At 48.8% G+C, this 14,862-nt stretch overlaps 2 protein-coding genes across 6 annotated transcripts in view; one reads left to right on the top strand and one right to left on the bottom strand.

The window, feature by feature from the left end:
• hibch (3-hydroxyisobutyryl-CoA hydrolase) overlaps positions 1-14,862 on the bottom strand; it is a 135,161-nt gene that overhangs the window by 87,441 nt on the left and 32,858 nt on the right. The gene's annotated exons all lie outside the window — the stretch shown is intronic.
• Positions 5,035-14,862, top strand: part of LOC138761838 (inositol polyphosphate 1-phosphatase-like) — a 146,627-nt gene continuing 136,799 nt past the window's right edge. The window contains exon 1 of the mRNA XM_069934671.1: positions 5,035-5,210. The gene's annotated coding sequence lies outside the window, so the exon portion shown is untranslated. The remainder of the gene's footprint in view (positions 5,211-14,862) is intronic.

Here is a 14,862-nt window from a genome sequence, read left to right as displayed (position 1 = left end):
ATTGTCATGAGGAAGTCACAAAATTTGTTGTCTAGTGACAGCATCATGGTGCAAACATTCATCTTAAAAAATGAAAATAGTGCACAAAAAAGTCAAAGTAAAGCAGTCTCTTTGGTTCATTGATCATTCAGGAATGGTTTAGCAACTGCAAATAAAATTCATGTCGGGGCGATAAAAATGCTTTATGCTTTTATTATCAGTGGCCAGGTGTCGTGTACTGATAACATGTCAAACTGAAGCTTTATCTAGATCGATTTGAAAACCTTAACATTTGTTGAACTAAAATGACCTTGACAATATCACAGTCTACAGGTTTTTTGCGCATGATTGATTATCTCTAATGTTTGAGATTTGATTGCGCAGAACTAGCTTTCACCTATGCTCTTCCCTATCACTGAACTACTTCTTCTACAGGCTTTTTGTAAATGCCACTTCACTCTGAAAAGTTCCAGTCCACGTAACCAAAATACATTGTGAAAATTGTTTTATGAAACTTTATTAACGTTATTAGTGCTGGTCGGATCAGGAGTTCATGCTACTTCATCCTAATTCTCTGCAGAAATAATTTATTTTTCCAGACTATAATCCATCTACAAACAATAGCAGAATATAGCACAGGAACATATCCTACAACCACGATGTCTATGCTGAACATGATGCCAAAATAAATTAAACCTCTGCAGCTTGCACATGATCCATATCCCTCGACTTCCTGCACATTCATGTGTCTATCCAGAAGTCTCTTAAACACTACTAATGTATTTGCTTCTACCACTAACCCCTGGTGGTCCATTCCAGGCACCTACAGCTCCGTGTGAAAAAGACTTGCCATGCACATCTTTAAATTTCCCCATGCCTTACCTAAGGTTGGAAAAAAAATTAGAGACTGTGGCGGTGTGAGCAGTAGAAGAAACACAGCCATCACGTTGAGGGTTGTTAAAGACTTTTTATTCAAATTCAGCACACCCCTTTAAGGGCAACATGAGCTCAGTCACCTGGTGCATTGTGACATCATAATCGCTGCCCAGGGTGCGTGCTGGAAGGGATGCTGGAGTCAGAGAGAAACCTCTGATGACGCCATTTTCCCATGGCTGCCCCGACACGTGGTGATACAAGCGGGACCGGTTCGCCATGAAGATGTATGCCACCACACAACCCCCACCCCCCCAGACCGGCTACGCGTCTGGCCCCGGCACTTGGGCGTGGCCGTCTGCACTGGCTGTGATAAGTCCAGATGGGCCACCTTCAGGCAGTCCACCGTAAAAAGTTCCTCTCTCCCCCCAGCGTCCAGGGTGAAGGTTCCACCGGAACAGTGCACGACTTTGTATGGTCCCTTGTATGGTCGCTGTAGCGGTGCACCTTGTGATCCCCTCCGCACAAAAATAAACTGGGTCAAGTCGAACTCTTTGGGGAGATGAAATGGTTGGGTGCTGTGGAATGCTGGGGATGGGGGAACTAGGGAGGCCAGTTGCCTGCGTAGGTCTGCCAGCAGGTTTTTGTCAGTGGTCGTGGTGTCAGGGTCTTGGCCAAAAAACTCACCTGGCAGGGAAAGCAGTGCGCCATAGACCATCTCTGCTGCTGAAGCCTGCAGGTCCTCCTTGGGTGTCGTCCTAATCCCGAGGAGGACCCAGGGTAGTTCGTCCTCCCAGTCTGGTCCAGAGAGCCTGGCCATAAGCGATGCCTTCAGATGTCTGTGGAACCTCTCCACCAACCCATTGGACTGCGGGTGGTATGCTGTGGTGTGGTGGAGCTTGACCCCCAGGAGCTTTGCCATCTGAGTCCACAGGCCAGACGTGAACTGCGCCCCTCTGTCGCTAGTCATGTGCACTGGGACTTTGAAACGGATGATCCATTGGCTGACCAGAGTCCACAGAGGCCTCCTTGATCGGGAAGGCCTCCGAACACCTTGTGGCCCAATCCACCACTGTGAGGAGGTAACGAGTCTCCTTGGTCACCGGCAGGGGCCCGATGACATCAACGTGGATGTATTGGAATCTGCGAACTGCTGGGTCGAAGTTTTGGATGGGAGCTTGCGTGTATCGCTGGACCTTGGAGGTCTGGCATCTGGTACAGTTCCTGGCCAGTTCCGCTACCTCCTTCTTCAACCCGTGCCATACAAACTGCTCAACGATCATCTAAACGGTTGTCTTTACCGCTGGATGAGCGAGGTCGTGGATCTTTGCCCTCCAGTGTGGCGGGATTACTGGGCGTGGCATGCCCGTTGAGACGTCGCAGAGCAATGTGTCCGGGCTGATGAGTACCCAGACATCCTTGAGTTTGAGGCCCGAGTTGGTAGTCCGCAAGGCCTGCGTCTCCACATCATTCCTCTGTGCTTGTGCCAGTTGTTCGTAATCCAGGCCGGACATGAGAGTGTTGATGGCTGGACGGGAGAGCACATCCGCTACTACATTGTCCTTGCCAGCCCTGTGTCGGATGTCAGTCGTGAACTCAGACACGTATAAGAGATGGCGCTGCTGTCTGGCGGACCACGGATCCTTGGCCATCGCCAGTGCTTGAGTGAGGGGTTTGTGATCTGTGAAGGCTGTGAACGGCCTGCCCTCGAGGAAGTAGTGGAAATGGCGGATGGCCAAATACAGCGCCAGCAGCTCCCGGTCGAAGGCGCTGTATTTGAGCTCCGGCAGGTGCAGCTGCTTGCTGAAAAAGGCCAGCAGGCATCATTGTCTTTCGAGCCACTGTTCCACAACCCCCTCCCCCACCACTGCCGTAGCTGAGGCATCCATGGAGAGCGCCGTGTGTGCCTCCAGCTGCGGGTGCACCAGCACCGTAGCGCTGGCTAGAGCCTCCTTTGTCACGAAGAAAGCCCTGTCCACCTCCTCTGACCATGATAAAGTCTTTTCTTTTGGTGACCATGAGCACAAATAATGGGCACATGGTGCACGCGGCTCCGGGGATGAAACTATGGTAAAAGTTCACCATCCCCACGAACTCTTGGAGTCCTTTCAGGGTGGAGGGTTTGGGGAATTGTTGAACAGCCGCTACCTTCTAGCACTGGCGTAGCCCCAGCTGCCGAAATGGTGTGCCCCAGGAACTGGAGGGACTCCTTGCCGAACTGGCATTTGGCCACGTTGACCGTAAGGCCGAAGTCTGCCAGCCGGGCAAAGTGTGTGCGGAGGTGGGCTTTGTGTTCGTCGTGGTTGCGACTGGCAATAAGAATATCATCCAGGTAAATTAACACAAAGTACAGGTCTTTTCCAACCGCATCCATGAGGCGCTGGAACATTTGGGCCGCGTTCTTTAGACCGAAGGGCATACGCAGGAACTCAAAGAGGCCAAAAGGGGTGATAATGGCCGTCTTACCCACATTGTCTGGATGCACCAGGATCTGATGATATCCCCGCATGAGGTCCACTTTGGAGAAGACCCGTGCGCTGTGGAGGTTGGCTGAGAAGTCCTGTATGTGGGGTGGTTGCGTCATTCAACTGACAGTAGTCGCTGCACGGTCTCCAGCTCCCGGATGATTGCAAGACCACAGGGACCAGCAATGCCCAGGTGCTGTCCAAGCGTTGGACGATTCCCAGTTCCTGGAGCCTGGAGAACTCCTCCTTTGCCTGCCGGAGCTTCTCGGGCAGCAGCCATCTGGGTCTAGTGTACAGCGAGGAGCCCTGTGTGGCAATGTGGTGAAAGACCCCATGCTGGGGAAAGGTGGTGTTGAACCCTGGCTCTAAGATGGTGGGGAATTCGTAGACGATCTCATTAAACTCGTCCCTGGTGGCGGCTACAGTGGCAATTTTGGGCTTGCGGGCTTCTGCTGCGTCCAGTCAGGTGGAGTGGAATGTTCTGGTGTTGACCAGCCTTTTGCCCTTCATGTCAACCAGTAGGCCGTGAGCTCTGAGGAAGTTGGCCCCTAACAGCACGGTGCCCACGGCAGCTAGAACGAACCTCCAATGGAACTTCTTCCCGATCTGGACCTGTGCCCTGCGGGTGCTGTAGGTCCTGATGGTGGAGCAGTTGGCCGCCTGCAAGGTTGGATCTCAAGATCGGGTGCGAGTCTCTAATGCTGTGGGGGGGGGGAGGACGCTGAGCTCAGCCCATGTCCACCAGGAATCGGTGGCTGGTGGATCTGTCAGTCGCATGAAGGAGGCTGTTTGTGTGGCCAGCTGTCGCAGCCATCAACGGCGGATGGTCTGGTCGTTTCCCTGAAACCCGCAGGGCTGGCGACAGTTACGGGCTTGCACTCCCCAGCGCTGGTGGTAGAAACACCAGGTCGACTGGCCCTCCTCTGGCTTTGTCTTGGGAGCAGCTTGCAGTCGATTGGCTCCTGGTCATGCCACCTGGTTGAGGGCTGCCTTGTTCTCCCTCCTTGGGCACCAGAGGGCATCCGCATGAGCTGCTGCTCTCCTCGGGTTTGAGAAGTCTTCATCTGTGAGGAGTAGCTGGATGTCCTCCGGTATCTGTTCCAGGAATATCTGGCAGTAGAGAAGACAAAGCTTGTGGTCTTCCACCAGGGCCAGCATTTCGTCCATCAGCGCCGACGGACTACAGTCCCCAAGCCTATCTAGGTGAAGGAGCCTGGAAGCCCATTGCTGGGGAGTTAGCCCGAAAGTTCCAAGCAGCAAGTCTTTGAGGGTGGTGTACTTGCCCGTAGCTGGGGGGTGGGGGGGTGGATGATGTCATCCACCCTTGCTGCTGAATCTTGGTCCAGAGTGCTCACAACATGATAGAATATCATGGCGTCTGGGAGATGTTGCAGAGTTGAAATTGTGCTTCCGCCTGCCCGAACCACATTCTTGGTTGGTGGGTCCAAAAGGGGGGAAGTTTGATGGAGACAGCATTAACCTCTGCTGAATCCATGGTGTTTTGAGTTCAGAAAAATGTCTGGGCTCGTCAGGGTCACCACTGTGACGATGTGAGCAGTGGAAGAAACACAGCCACCACGTTGAGGGTCATTAACAACTGTTTTTATTCAAATTCAGCACGCCCCTATAAGGGCAGGATGAGCTCAGTCACCTGGTGCTTTGTGACATCATAATCACTGGCCAGGGTGCTCACTGGAAGGGATGCTGGAGTCAGAGAGAAACCTCTGATGATGCCATTTCCCCATGGCGGCCCTGCCATGAGGCAATATAAGCGGGGCCGGTTCACCATGAGGATGTGCACTGCCACAAGACAACATTAAAGACGTAAATTTTGAATTTGATAAGATGTGGGGCCCATTCGTGGATTATTATCACAGCTTGAAGATTTAAGAGGTACGGAAGCTCCGGAATCTCCCTGTTGGTGTCTAAAAGACGTTATTCGATCTATATTTTTATAATTTATACAAGTTAACTTTGTTTAGAGCGAGGGGTTAGATAAGTAGGGTTTTTTTTCTTCTTTTTTGTTAATAGATACAATTAGATCAAGATGGTTTTTAAGTGTGGATTATGATGGTTCATGGCTTGGTTCAGCATCATGCTGAAGAAGATTGGTACCGCACAGATGGCAGTCTCTTCAATCTGAGGCGCCTGCAAGCTCACACCAAGACACAAGAGAAACTTGTCCGTGAACTACTCTTTGCAGATGATGCCGCTTTAGTTGCCCATTCAGAGGCAGCTCTTCAGCGCTTGACGTCCTGCTTTGCGGAAACTGCCAAAATGTTTGGCCTGGAAGTCAGCCTGAAGAAAACTGAGGTCCTCCATCAGCCAGCTCCCCACCATGACTACCAGCCCCCCCACATCTCCATCGGGCACACAAAACTCAAAACGGTCAACCAGTTTACCTATCTCGGCTGCACCATTTCATCAGATGCAAGGATCGACAATGAGATAGACAACAGACTCGCCAAGGCAAATAGCGCCTTTGGAAGACTACACAAAAGAGTCTGGAAAAACAACCAACTGAAAAACCTCACAAAGATAAGCGTATACAGAGCCGTTGTCATACCCACACTCCTGTTCGGCTCCGAATCATGGGTCCTCTACCGGCACCACCTACGGCTCCTAGAACGCTTCCACCAGCGTTGTCTCCGCTCCATCCTCAACATCCATTGGAGCACTCACACCCCTAACGTCGAGGTACTCGAGATGGCAGAGGTCGACAGCATCGAGTCCACGCTGCTGAAGATCCAGCTGCGCTGGATGGGTCACGTCTCCAGAATGGAGGACCATCGCCTTCCCAAGATCGTATTATATGGCGAGCTCTCCACTGGCCACCGTGACAGAGGTGCACCAAAGAAAAGGTACAAGGACTGCCTAAAGAAATCTCTTGGTGCCTGCCACATTGACCACCGCCAGTGGGCTGATAACGCCTCAAACCGTGCATCTTGGCGCCTCACAGTTTGGCGGGCAGCAGCCTCCTTTGAAGAAGACCGCAGAGCCCACCTCACTGACAAAAGGCAAAGGAGGAAAAACCCAACACCCAACCCCAACCAACCAATTTTCCCTTGCAACCGCTGCAATCGTGTCTGCCTGTCCCGCATCGGACTGGTCAGCCACAAACGAGCCTGCAGCTGACGTGGACTTTTTACCCCCTCCATAAATCTTCGTCCGCGAAGCCAAGCCAAAGAAAAAAAAAAGAAGATGATGATTCATATCACAGAATAAGATAAAAATACCTTTATTTAATATTAGGGAAATGTAATTGTATCTAATCTATTTTCTATTCAATAGAAATTTTGGATATGTTATAAAGAATAGATTAACTGTTAATTCAGTATAATAGAATTCCATGTTTTGAAAGAGTCAAATAAACAATTATGGGTATCCTTTTGATTTACAATTTATGTTTGATATGTACAGGTATGTGATATGACCTGTTTTATGTTATTGACTGGAAGACTATGTACATAGAGTTTTATCTAGTAAACTCAATAATTAAAAAAAGATTTTTTCCCACCCTCACCTTAAATGCATATCCTCAAGTATTTGACATTTTCAGCCTATAATTTGACTCCCTTCATTCCTTCAAATTACCACTATGTTACACGAATAGAGATACCATATTTTTGCATCTAAAATTAAAATTCACGCCATAATGTGAAATGCCAACTACAACAGCTTTGTTGTAGTTTGAATGTAGTTTGTTGTAGTTTGTAATTGAATGTCCCATAACATTCTGACATTGAGCTGCAGAGGAGACATCAAACCTGAATTGTTTCTCAGCATCAGAGGTGGCAGGTAGTTTCAAAGCAGTCCTCAGTGACGAATGTTTGCTCAGGTTTTGGTGCAACGTATTGCACGTCAGAAAATGAAGGTTATTTAAGTGCAAAAGTAAGAGAATAATGCAAATATTGCACTTTATTAATCATGACCTTGTTTCATGTTAAATTCTGCTGCAAAAGCACAAATTACTCTATTTACATTGCAGAACCCTAAGGGACAAAAACAAAAAGGACTATGCTGTTTCAATGAATGTTAACCAAAACACTCATTTGTTTCTCAACGAACAGGCAATCTCATACTGATAGATCATAAAAAATGCTATCTCAAAATTGCAACAAGGTGATTGCTCTATTTACTATAATACATGAGATTATTTGAATGTCTACAAATATACCACCACACTATCATCAAAATTCACCTGGTTTACTCATGTCCTCAGGAAAGGATGACTGCATTCCTCACCTGGTCTGATCTGTCACTCCAAACCCATTAATGTAACTGATCCACAAATGCAAATGACAAGGCCCAGCAAACCACAAGGTCAAGGAGCAATTCAGAAAGAACAACAAACACTGGCTTTATCAATACATCCACATCCTGTAAATGAACATGGGCAAAATACACGTTCAAGTTTAGGAGGCACAGTTAGAAAGTTAGTAAGCATCTAGAGTATAGGGAGAGATTGGACAGATTAGGTCTTTATTCTTTGGAGCGTAGAAGGTTGAGAGGGGATTTGATAGAAGTATTTAAGATTATGAAAGGGATAGACAGAGTGGATGTGGATAGACTATTTCCGTTAAGAGGAGGAAAGATTAAAACAAGAGGACATGAGTTAAGAATTAAGGGGCAGAGGTTTAGAGGTAACATGAGGGGGAACTTCTTTACTCAGAGAGTGGTAGCCGTGTGGAATGATCTTCCGGGAGAAATAGTGGCGGCGGAGTCAATTGTATTATTTAAGAAAAGGTTGGACAGGTATATGGATGAGAAGAAGATGGAGGGTTATGGGCATTGTGCAGGGAGGTGGGACTAGAAAGGGGTGTTTGGTTCGGTGCGGACTAGAAGGGCCTAATGGCCTGTTTCCGTGCTGTAATTGTTATGTTATGTTATGTTAACTCAATTACAGCACCAGCGATACAGTTTCAAACCCACTGCTGTAAGGAGTTTGTACATTCTCCCCGTGTCCGTGTGGGTTTCCTCCGAGTGCTCTGATTACCTCTCACATTCCAAGGATGTACTGTAGGTTTAATTGGTCTCATCGATGTAGTTGGGCAACACGGGCATGTGGGCTGGAAGTGCTGCATCTTTGAACAGAAAGCATTAATGGCCTTTATGAACAGTAAGAAATGTTGCCAGTGAAAGAAAGGCTTACAGATTTAAAATGAGTGGCAAAATGAATTAGAGGGGACATTAGGTGACATTTGTGATCAGAAAAGCACAGCATAGAGGAAGGAGATACAAAAGGGCTTGAAAACGGTGGGGGGGGGGGGGACATCAATGGATTAAAAAAAAGTTGGGGAAAAAAAATCTGGGTAATTGGACTATCTGACTAAAAAAACTCAGAAACCTGTTGAACAAATTGAAATTCCATTTATTAACACAGGCACTAATAAACTGCTGAATAAAAGCCATAGATGTCAAATTCTGCTCCATTGCTTGGACAGGTTCCAAGGCAGCGACTGATGTGAAAGCCTTTGAGCATAGAGGCTGCTTTTTTAAGACCTCATGTAGTTGTCCTCGATGGAGTGAAGTCTGGTGCCTGTGATTTCACAGGATGAGTTAACAATCCTCTGGAGTTTATTCTTTCCTGAGAGTTGGCGCCTCCATGCCAGGCAGTGATGCAACCAGCCAGAATGCACTCCACCTGTAGAAGCTTGCAAGTCTTCAGTGACGTACAGAATCACCTCAGGCACCTCACAAAGTATAGTTGCTGGCGAGCTTCTTTGTGAATGCACTGAAATGGAGGCTCCAGGACAGTTCCTTGGAGATGTTGACATCCAAGAATTTGAAATTATTGACCCTCTGCGCTACTGAGACCTTGATGAGAACTGGGTCGTGTTCCCTTGACTTCCTTCTGAAGTCCACAATTACCTCCTTGGTTTTGCTGATGTTGAGTACAAGATTGTTGTAACACCATACAACAAGTTGATCTATCTCCCTCCTGTACATTTCCTCATTGCCGTTTGTGATTCTGCCGACAACTGTGGTGTCATCGGCAAATTTGTAGATAGCATTGGAATTATCCCTAGCATGGGTGTATAATGAGTAGAGCAGTGGGCTAAGCATACATTCTTGGGGTGCACCTGGGTTGATGACCAGTAGGGAAGAGACGTTGTTTCCAATTTGTACTGACTATTGTCTTCCGATGAGAAAGTCAAGGATCCAGTTGCAAAATGGGGGTACAGAAGCCTAGAGATTGTAGCTTCTTGACCAACACTAAGGGAATAATGATATTGAAGGCCAAGTTGTAGTCGATGAAGAGCAACCGTATGTATGAATTGATGTTTTTGAGGTGATCCAGAGCTGAGTGGAGAACCAGCGATATTACATCTGCTGTGGAGCGATTGTGACAATAGGCAAAATGCAGTGGGTCCAGACCTTGCTTAGGTATGTGTTAATTCTGGCCATGACCAACCTCTCAAAGCATTTCATCACAGTAGCAGTTAGTGCTACTGGGCAGTAGTCATTGAGGCAGCTCACTCTACTCTTCTTGGGCACCGAAATTATTGATGCCCTTTTGAAGCAGTTGGGAACATCTGACTGCCACAATAAGAGGTTGAAACTGTCCATGAACACTGTGGCTAGTTGGTTGGCGCTGTTTTTCAGTACCCTGCCAGGTACACTGTCAGGAACTGATGCTTTTTGAGGGTTCACCCTTTTGAGTGATGTTTTGATGTTGCCCTCAGAGACAGATATCGTACAGTCCTCAGCCTTTTCAGGGATTCTAGTAGGCACAGTTTGCTGCTTCTTCCCAAAGTGGCCATAGAAGGTGTTTAGCTCATTGGATAGTGAAGCATCACAGTGTTCACCCTTGCTTTGTAGGCTGTAATGGCCTGCACTCCCTGCCATAGCTGGCGTGTATCCATCTTTGTCTCTAGCTTGCTTCAGAGATGGCCTGCTGCAGGTCATACGTAGACTTCTTATAAGGATCCCAATCCCCGGCCTTGAATACCCTTGTTCTCACCCTCAGTAGGTTGCGAATTCTCTAATTCATCCAGAGCTTCTGGTTGGGAAACACCCTTTATTTGAGCTTGGGCATGCACTCATCCACACAGGTGTTGATAAAGTTGGTGACAGCTTGTGCATGTTCATTCATAGAATAGTCAAGACTTCTACCACCACACATCTGAAACATGTCTGTACCAGGAAGAAACCAGAGGGCATATTTGAGTGGATAAATTTCATGGGCCTGACAGGGCCAATCCCAGGATGTTGAAAGAAGCAAGGAAGGAGATTGCTGGATTCTGACTGAAAATTTTACATCTTTTGCCACAGGTGAGCTACCAAGTTCCTGGAGTCATAAAGAATGAAAGTTACAGTAGGACATAGCTCAGGTGGAGATTTGGATGAAGCGGTAGCAGACAGAATTTAATCCAGACAAGATTACAGTAAAGCACTTTGGGAAGTCAAATTCTGGTAGGGGCCTTACGCATGTTGAAATGGAAGACCATACTTCTCTGAAAAGGGAGATACAGGTGGACAGGGTAGTAAAGAAAGCATTTGGTATGCTTCATTGGCCATAACATTGGATAGAAGAATTAGTTAGACCATTTTTAAAGTAATGTGTACAGTTCTGGATGCCAGACTAAGGGAAGAATATGGAAGCAAGAGAAAAAATGCAGAAGGGATTCAGCTGGACGTTGCCTGGAATAGAGGGCTGTGGTTGTAAGGAGAGATTGAATAGTTTGGGTTTATTCTTACTGAAACATAGAAGATGGAGGGTTGACCTTATAGAGGTTGATAAAATTCTCTGGAACATGGATAGTATCTTTTTTTTTTGCAGACAGGCCAATCCAGAACTTTAAGGCAAATGTTCAAGGTGAGGGGGAAACATTAAGAGAGATTTGAGGGGTTGCAGCGGCCCGGACCTCAGGCCGACACAGGAAATGGTCATCGAATGCGGTGACCGGCAAACCATTGTGTGGGCTTAAACACCCGTTTCTATAGGCCACCAGCAGAGCTGTGAAACTGGCCAATCACCACCAGTGGATCACAGGGAGCCCAGGCATCCAAGGTAACCAATCGGCAGTTGCTCAAGCCACGCCCTGGTGGTGACACAGCCGAGCTGACTATAAAAAGCAGAGATGCCACTGAATAAACTCAGTGTCGAATACACTCTACTGGTGTGTGTGTCTTTCTTCTGCTGCAGATTCGAACTACAGCCTTAGGGCTATAACTGAGAGTTATAACCTAGCTGTTGTAACCTCACTACAGTGGTGACCCCGACTGGTCCAAATGGCGCTTTGGACCCAAAGCTCGAAGAGCAAGCTGCGATCAATGTCATAGCATTGAAGCTCTCCAGCTTCTGGACGTCGCAACCACAGGTGTGGTTCCAGCAAGCCGAGGCGCAGTTCGCCATTCAACAGATCTCCGCCAATGACATGTGCCACTACCACGATCAGGACTCTGCAGCCTGCATCATCAACTTCCTCCAGCAACCCCCAGAACAAGGAAGGTATGTGGCCTTCAATGAGCTGTTAACCCGCACTTTTGGGTTCTCAAAGCACGAGTGTGCTGCCCGAACGTTGCACATCGACAGTTTGAGGGACAGGGCCCCTTCCGCCCGAGTGAGCAGCAAGTTCGCTCTCAATGATGGCCACATCTCCTGTCCGCTGTTCCAGCAGATCTTCCTGGAAAGGCTGCCCGAGAACATCCAGCCGTTTATCGCGAAGGAAGACTTCATTGGCCACAGGAAGGTGGCTTTCTGAGCAGACCTGTTATGGGCAGTGAAGAGAGATGCCTGCAATTCGCTCAAGCAGGTGACAGCACCGCGTCGTCAGTGCCTGGCCAGGAAAACCACTAACCAACTGACCATCCGAATGCCACGCCCCACCGGTGAGCACTACTGTTTCTATCACCTACAGTGGGGTTTTGAGGCCCATCAATGCAACTCCCCCTGCATGTTCCAAGGAAACGCCCAGGCTGGCCGTCATTAATGGCTGCGACGACCAGCCAACTGCAGAGCCTGCTACACATTCAAGAATCCCTGTCAAGCCAACGTTTCTTGGTGGACACTGGGGCACAATTCAGCGTCATTCCCCTGACCAGCCTGGAGGCCCGCTGCAGCAAAGTTGGCCGGGAGCACCAAAATGCAAATGGCTCTAACATCCAAACATTCGGCACCCGCACCATTCCCCTATGCTTCGGGGTCAGACAATTCACTTGGAAGTTTTACAGTGGCGGCCGTGCAACAACCTGGGTGCGGATTTCATGCGGGCCAATTCACTTCAGGTGGATATCAAGGGGCGCCGGCTGGTGCACGCCTGGACATTTCAGTTACTCTCGCTCAAGGGCACTGAACTCACCACCCCCCACCTGCATTCAGTGAGTACTGCCGACAACGAATTCACTCAGATCCTAGCAGAATTCCCCTCCATCACCACGCCTCATTTCTATTCTGCAGAATCCAACCATGGGGTGAGACACCAAATTGTTAAAGAGGGCCCTCCCCTCCACACCAGGGTGTGGTGTCTCCCCCCTGAGAAACTCTGCCTAGCCAGGGATGAGTTAAAAAACTGGAGGAACTTGGCATTGTGCGGCGCTCCAATAGTCCTTGGACCTCCCCCTCTCCACATGTCCTCAAGGCAGTGGGTGGCTGGGGGCTGTGCGGAGACTACTGCCACCTCAATGAGGTCACCGTACCAGATAGATATCCCGTGCCCCATATCCAAGACTTCACCACGAACCTGCAAGGGGCATGGATATTCTCAAAGGTGGACCTCATCAGGGGCTATCACCAGATTCCGGTTCACCCCGAAGACATCCCAAAAACTGCCATCATAGCTCCATTGGATTGTGTGAATTTCTATGCATGCCCTTCAGATTAAAAAAACATGGCTCAGACTTTCCAGAGGCCGATGGATGCAGTGGGCCGGGATCTGCACCCTGCCTTCGTCTACCTCGAGAAATTTTAATCGCCAGCCACACCCGCATCGAGCACACAGCTAAATAAAACAATTAATCGCCAGCCACACCCGCATCGAGCACACAGCTAAATAAAACAATTAATCGCCAGCCACACCCGCATTGAGCACACAGCTAAATAATACAATTATTCTCCAGGCTGAGCAATTTCAGCCTAACCATCAACCCGGCCAAGGGCCAGTTTGGCCAAAAGACTAGCGACTTCCTGGGCCATCGTAACGAGCATGGAGCCAGACCACTACCCACTAAGGTGGATGTTATTCGCTCTTTCCCCAGCCATCGACGGTGAAGGGACTACAAGAGTTTGCAGGTATGGTCAACTTTTATCACCGCTTCATACCTGCAGTGGCCTGAATCATGGGTCCACTCTTTCCCCTCATGGCAGGACCCAGTAAAAACATACAATGGACCCAAGAGGCGACCAAGGCCTTCCAGGCCACCAAAAACGCCCTAGCCAAGGCCACCCTCCTTGTGCACCCATAGATAGATGCCCCGACTACCCTCAAGACAGATGCCTCCAGCACAGCAGTTGGGCATATACTTGAGCAACTGGTGAATGCACTTTTGTTTCTTCCTGGAGGGCAGGAAGATCAAAATACACATGGACCACAAACCCCTTACCTTCGCCTTCAGTAAGGTGTCAGATCCGTGGTCAGCCAGGCAACAGCGGCACCTGTCCTACATTTCCAAATTTACATTGAACATATAGCCGGCAAATCCAACGTGGTGGCCAACACCCTATCCCATCCTGCTATCTTGGTGGTGTATGACCCTACCCCTGGCATTGACTACGTCCCCCTGGCTGATGAGCAGCAAGCAGACCCTAACATTCCAGCATACCGGACAACTCTCACCATCTTACAACTGGAGGACATCCAGATTGCCTCAGACAATCGCACGCTGTTCTGTGACACCTCGACGAGTAAACGTCGCCCTGTCATTCTGGCTGCATGGAAGAGGTGGGTTTTCAACTCAGTCCACAACTTGGCTCACCCACTACAGGACTACAGTCAAAATGGCGGCAAACAGGTATATCTGGCACAGCCTCCACAAAGAGGTTGCCCTGTGCGCCAGGACTTGTACTCAGTGCCAGTCATCCAAAATCCAGATTCATATCAAAGCTCCACCACAGACATTCGAGCCAGCACGTCACCGCTTCAGCCACATGCACATTGACATTATGGGACCCCTACCCATATCTAGAGGCACACGTTACCTTCTTACAATGGTCAACCAGATCAGAGGCTTCCACAGAAGCATGCGCACAGGCTTTACTCAACATTTGGGTAGCACGTTTCAGGATCCCTGAACATCGTACACCGGACAGGGGGGCTCAATTCACTTCTAGTCTGTGGAACGCCTTAGCCCATGCACTGGGGATGCAACTACACCACACTATGGCGTATCACCCACAGGTTGGCAAAGAGGTTTCACAGACGCCTTAATGGCACAGCTTACCAGATCTAACCTGGACCAACAAACTCCCTTGGGTCCTGTTAAGACATCCACACCGCACCCAAGAAGGACCTCGAGGCATCCTCTGCCGAATTATTCTATGGCGCATCCCTAGTTATACTGGGCAAATTTGTGATGGTCCCTGAGGATTTAGGGGAGCCCCCAG

This window comes from Narcine bancroftii, chromosome 4, assembly GCF_036971445.1.
Source record: "Narcine bancroftii isolate sNarBan1 chromosome 4, sNarBan1.hap1, whole genome shotgun sequence".
Lineage (NCBI taxonomy): Eukaryota > Metazoa > Chordata > Chondrichthyes > Torpediniformes > Narcinidae > Narcine > Narcine bancroftii.
The sequence above is the reverse complement of the archived record's forward strand: the minus strand, read 5'-3'. Positions and strand labels throughout refer to the sequence as shown.